Genomic DNA, 6,000 nt, shown 5'->3' on the forward strand with positions numbered 1-6,000 from the left:
GCTAGAACCAAATGTCAAAACAATTAGCACGCTTGGCAACTATTCTAGTCATTCTGGTAGCTGGGGAGGTACATAGCTGCTGCTTCACTGTTAAAGCAGTAGTATGTAGAGTTGGAGAGAAGGCTTACACCTTCCCCCAGCACTCTCAGATCATACTACTTGGAATACCCAGCCTTCTGTAGGCCTACAGTCAAAATCCAAAGCTGGGTCTCCCAGTCTGTTGCCTGGTTCCCTGAGGTAATACCTTGAATAACTTAGTTGTCCCTATTGAGGCATTTTGATAGAGAAATCTTTAAGCCTTCGTTCACACCCACAATTGCAATTTCTACCTGTGAGAGGTATACCTTGCATGATGATGACAATCTGCAGGTTAGTGGTTCAAAGCAAAGAATGACTTGCTATCATCTTTGTGTAGGCCAGAGTGGAGATTTCTGCTTATCCCTACAGAGGTACTGAAATTGAGTTACCTGTGAGGCTCTGCTACTAATCTTTGTTCCTGTTTCAAATGGCCTTTAATGTGTTGTCCTGTGTTGTGACTCCAGAGAAGTGCATCACAAAATCAGAAGTATGATGCTGAGGCTGGTTCAGAACTCGGTATTTAATAGGCCTGTGCGAAGCGGCTAGTATTCGCTTCAGATTCGGATTCGGCCAGTTTGGGGAATGGTGATTTGATTCTGTGATTTGAATCACTGTCCCAAATTGATTCGGCCAAATCTGATTCAGAGATTCAGCTGCTGCTGAATCTCTGAATCACCCAGGCCAGGCCCATCCCACACCTGCTCTCCCAGCCTGGCAATGGCTGCCCTGCCCGCCCCAGCTCCCGGCACTTTGAACCGCCCCCCCCGACTTACTGGATGCTGCCGGGCAGGGGGACAATCCCCACTGCCCCCCACTACCCCACGCTGTGTGAGGGGCTCTACATGAGCCCCCTGACCCCCACCTCTGTTGTCCCAGCCCCCCTGCATGCTGTCCCTCCCACCCCAGCTCCAGCCCTTTAAGAAAAGAAAACCCCTGGACTCACCAGTTCCTGCTGGTGGGGGGCAATCCCTGCTGCCCCCTGCTGAACCTGCTACCCCGCACCATGTGGGGGGCTCTGCATGAGCCCCCCGAAGCCCCGAGGCTGTTGCACCAGCTGGTGAGTGCTGGGGTTTTTCTAATTTTTTTTTTCTTAAAGGGCCAGAGCTGGGGCGGGTGGGGCAGCCATGGGGGGGCTGAAAGAGCTGGGGGGGCCAGGGGGCTCATGGTAGAGGCCCCCATGCAGCATGGGGCAGCAGGGATTGCCCCCTGCCCGGCAGCAACTGGTGAGTCAGGGCTTTTTTTTAAAGCACTGGGAGATGTGGCGAGCGGGGCAGCCATGCGGGGGCTGGGGGAGCGGGTGCGGGTCAGGGGTGCTGGGGCAGCAGGCAGGGGATGGGGCCTAACAGGGATCCTCCCATGGTCTCCTGCCCCCTCCTCCAGCCCCCCTCGCCTGCCCCCTGCTTACCAGCTCCGAGTCTGGCTCCAGCTCCCTGCTGCAGCGACTGGGGACTGCCTGAATCATCGAAGATTGAAAATCTTTTCCAAAGGTTTGGAAAGCTTCGAATCAATCCGGACCTTTTTATTGGTCCCCTGATTCAATTCGAATTTGGAGATTCAGCCACCAAATCGGGCCGAATTTCCTCCAAATCGAATCAGTACCCGATGCTTCGCACAGCCCTAGTATTTAGCTAACAGGAGCCTAGTTCATGTTAAATGAAATTTGACCATGAGGAAGATGGCAGCTGGAGAATGAATAGGGAAGAGGAGCTTCTATGCTGCCTCACAAAACTAACCAAATCCTTCCTTCTCTACTGCCTTCACCTCGGGACATTCCTGGTGATGCCTATGTGTGTGTGTGTCATGCTCGGTCTGTCTAAAAGCTTGGGAGGTATTAGAAGTGTTTATCTGTAGTACCTAACTGCCCTTTCACCCTCCATCCCTCCTCCATTGTCTTTTGTATTCTAATTTCTCTCTCCTTCTTATACACGGCTTTGTGCCTGTCCTTTCACAACATCTCATGAAGTGAGCTCACAAAAGTCTGTGTGTACATTGTCATTATCTCTTCATATAGTCTACCTACTTCGGTTAGGCTATAAAGTGTGAATCTAACATGCCAAGATGCTGAACAATGAGTAATTATCTTAGGAAAAAGGCTATTACCTTGAGAGAGAGAAAAGCAGACTGTTGCTTACTAAACTCAGTGTTCAAACTTAAAAATGGACTTGGAGAAGCACCCACCTGAACATGACTTGGCCAAGAAGTGAAGCAGGAGAAGGTAGCTAATGTTTTTTCAGTTCAGCAGCTACAAGAGGATATTTTGTCCATTCAAGACTGTATCAGTTCAAAGGGAAGGACTGGTACATACATAATTGTTGTTCTCAGAGGTGGATGTTTGCAGAAGTAAAATACACACAGAACATCCTCTAGTAGACAGAAGCAGTCATGTCTGCAAATAAGGTATTTTGTATTCTGTCTCATTGTTTGCCATTTCAAATCCTTATCCCACCACTTCAGAGTTTCAGTGCAAAGGACAAGGAATTTAACAGTAAGACGGGGAATTTTCCACCATAGTAGAAGTCTAAGGAAGTATGAATGGCTTGCTAGATGTAAACAGTGGTTTTCTAGAAGTGACCAGCTGTGAAGCTGGAGAAAAATGACTGTCTTATTTAAGGTTAATTAATTCAAAAGGACCTGGGTGTTTAAGATGTTTCACATTGGAGTGAAGCCTGCAGTTTACTGTGCTTGGAAACAGAGTGAATATTACAAAGCCAATATGACTGCAGCAGCTATTGAATTAAATCCAAAAGTAGATTACCGGATTACAACCTGCATATTCTTACTGGGAAAACTCCTGTTTTCTGTTACTTTAACAGACTTCCTACATTACAGGTTTCATTTCAGCTCGGCCAGAAATTCTGCCTTCCTAAATAACCGGGTAATATTGAAACATAATATTGTCTACTCTAGCCTGTTAGATTTAGAGGGGCTTATTATTATTATATCCTAGGATAGGACACTTTTTGCTTGTTTCTTCTTACAGCCACTCAGCCAACAGTGAAAACGTGTGAAACTGGCTTATCAGAATCAGACAGGGCCTGGCTATGCCTAGTCACTACAAAATATTTTGCTGTGTTATTTATTATTATTTTGCTGTGTTATTTATTGTTATTATTATTTGCTGTGTTTTTTGCTTGGGGATAGCTCTATCGGGCCTTCAGTCAGCGCAGATGTAGTTAGGGATCTTCTGGAAAGGCTAGACATTTTTAAATCTGCAGGTCCAGATGCCCTCCACCCAAGGGTGTTAAGGGAACTGGCAGGGGTCATCGCAGAGCCCTTGGCCCGGCTGTATGAGCATTCGTGGTCATCTGGCCAGGTGCCAGAGAATTGGAAACTGGCTAATGTGGTCCCAATTTTCAAGAAGGGGAGGAAGGAGGACCCAAGTAACTATAGGTCTGTAAGCCTCACCTTGGTGCTCGGGAAGCTCTTGGAGAGAATCATCAAGGAGCACATCCGTGGGGGGCCTGCAGGGGAGATCATGCTCAGGGGCAATCAGCATGGGTTCATCAAAGGCAGGTCCTGCCAGATCAACCTGATTGCCTTTTATGACCAAGTAACTAAATCCTTGGATGATGGTGTCACTGTGGATGTAGTCTTTCTAGACTTTAAGAAGGCCTTTGACACTGTCTCTCACCCCATACTCATCAGTAAATTAAGCAACTGTGGCATTGATGCCTGCACAGTTGGATGGGTAAAAAATTGGCCGATGGGGCGCACCCAGAGAGTAGTGGAGGACGGGTTGTACTCAACCTGGCAAGATGTGTGATGGAGAGGGTTCAGAGGAGGGCCACCCGCTTGGTGAGAGGGCAGCAGGACAGGCCCTATGAGGAGAGACTGAGGGCCCTGAACCTGTTCAGCCTCAGCAAGAGGAGGCTGAGGGGGGACCTGGTGGCTGCCTACAAACTCATCAGGGGAGATCAACAGCAAATAGGCAGAGCCCTTTTCTCCCCAGCACCACCTGGGGTGACAAGGAAAAATGGTCATAAGTTGATGGAGAATAGGTTTAGGTTAGAGATCAGAAGGCAATATTTTACAGTTAGGGTGGCCAAAATCTGGAACCAGCATCCCAGGGAAGTGGTCCTCGCCCCTACCTTGGGCAAATTCAAGAGGAGGTTGGATGATAACCTGTCTGGGGTCTTGTGAACCCAGCATTCATTCCTGCCTGTGGCAGGGGTCAGGCTAGATGATCTGTTCAGGTCCCTCCTGACCCTCGCTAGCTACTATTATCTGTTTTGGAAGAAAAATTATCAATTGCTTTTCAGTTAACCAAAAAAAAAAAAAGAAAAAAGCCAAAACAGACTAAGGACCTGATCTCCCATTTTGGGAAGGACATCTTTAGAGAACAGTTGGAAATGCAGAAATGTTGGAATATGGATTCAGGCTCTAAACTCAAGAAAAAATCCACCTCTCAAATTCTGCTGCTTACCTATAACTTAGTGATTCTTCAAACTGTGCTCCATGGAAACTTGGGGTCCCAGGACAGGTCATCATGGGGTTCTACCAAGAAACTGGGCATAATGGCAGAGCAGGTTGGGAGGTGGCACGTCGCCATTGCCGGGTGGGGTGACCTGGCTCCATGGATATGGGTCAAGGTTCTGTAGCAGAAGAAGTGATATGAAAGGATTCTGTAACTTAAGGAAGTTTGAAAAACTTCATAGGTAATAGAGCTGTACCTCTAAATGCTGTAATAGCAAGGTCAGTTATCATTGATAAGAATGCTTTTAATTTTGAGAAAATATCTGCTAAGGCACAGTATTTCTGCTGTTGTGGCAACTTAGCATATCGAATGCTGTTGTCTTAAAGGCAGAGTAATGAAGAAACACTGGCTCAGGTTGTGTCTGTATCTAGGTTATGCAGTAGGTATGACATTGTAATTGTCATGCTCCCCACCTGGTTTCTGATACAGCATGTAACCTTATATACTTGAGACAGTGATTAGTGACTCCTGCTGGGTAAGAGAATTATAACTTTCACAACTGTGACCGGTGGCATTCGATTGATCTTTAGTTCCTATTCCTCAGCATGTGTGTCACACCTTGGCTATACAGAGATTATGTTCTGCAAGGGTTCCTGCCTTTTGGAAAGAATGGGGACAATTCTTCTGGTTGCAATTTTTTTTCTGCCAGCTGGAATTTGTCTGCAAAGGGCCAGCATTGTGACTAGACTTAGCAATAAGAAGCGTTGGTATACGAACGACACCCTCTGAGTGTTTTTCTGGACAAGTGCTCTGTCTGTCAGCTATCTGTATGCACTAGAGTCTTGGATGCCAAATCCACACAGAACTACGTTAAAAGAACATTATTGAAGTTGCAAAGTCAAGTTAAGCAATGCCTGAATTAAGGTTGCTTATGTAACCTTAATGTGGCTCCCATGATTATGTACCATTTTTCTCCAAAAGATTTCTGCCCTTCCCTCTGCCACTTAGGGGCTTGCACTTCACCATGCTCATGTTCCAGTCCAATTTTCAAACCAAGTCTCCATATCTGGACAGTCCATGGCTCTCCACCCCAACAACCAGTACTCTTTTCCTCCTTCTCTTGTCAGCCTTCAGGCCCAGACCCCTTCTCACAATCTACTCCCCTGTCCCAACAAATCCAGCTCTTGCCCTTTCAGCATTTAGCTCACATAGTGTTTTTTCCCGTTCTAGACCCTGGAAGTGGATCGGTGAAAGGAAGGGTGAGAGAATCTTCCTGCTTTATGTGAAAGGGCATGGTTCATAGCTGAGACACACAATTTCAGATAGTCCTACCCAGCCCAGGGCTCTAGATCGTGGGCAGCGTGAACAGAATCTGCTGCAGTCTAAGAAATGCTAATTGGCTTTGCATGTGATGTGATTTTTCTTTTGTTTTTTTCTCCTCAAAGCATTTAACTTAGATAAATGTGGGCAGGTTTTCATGATGATAGCAAAAGACACATCTCTCCCAA

This window comes from Alligator mississippiensis, chromosome 1, assembly GCF_030867095.1.
Source record: "Alligator mississippiensis isolate rAllMis1 chromosome 1, rAllMis1, whole genome shotgun sequence".
In the NCBI taxonomy this organism is placed as follows: domain Eukaryota; kingdom Metazoa; phylum Chordata; order Crocodylia; family Alligatoridae; genus Alligator; species Alligator mississippiensis.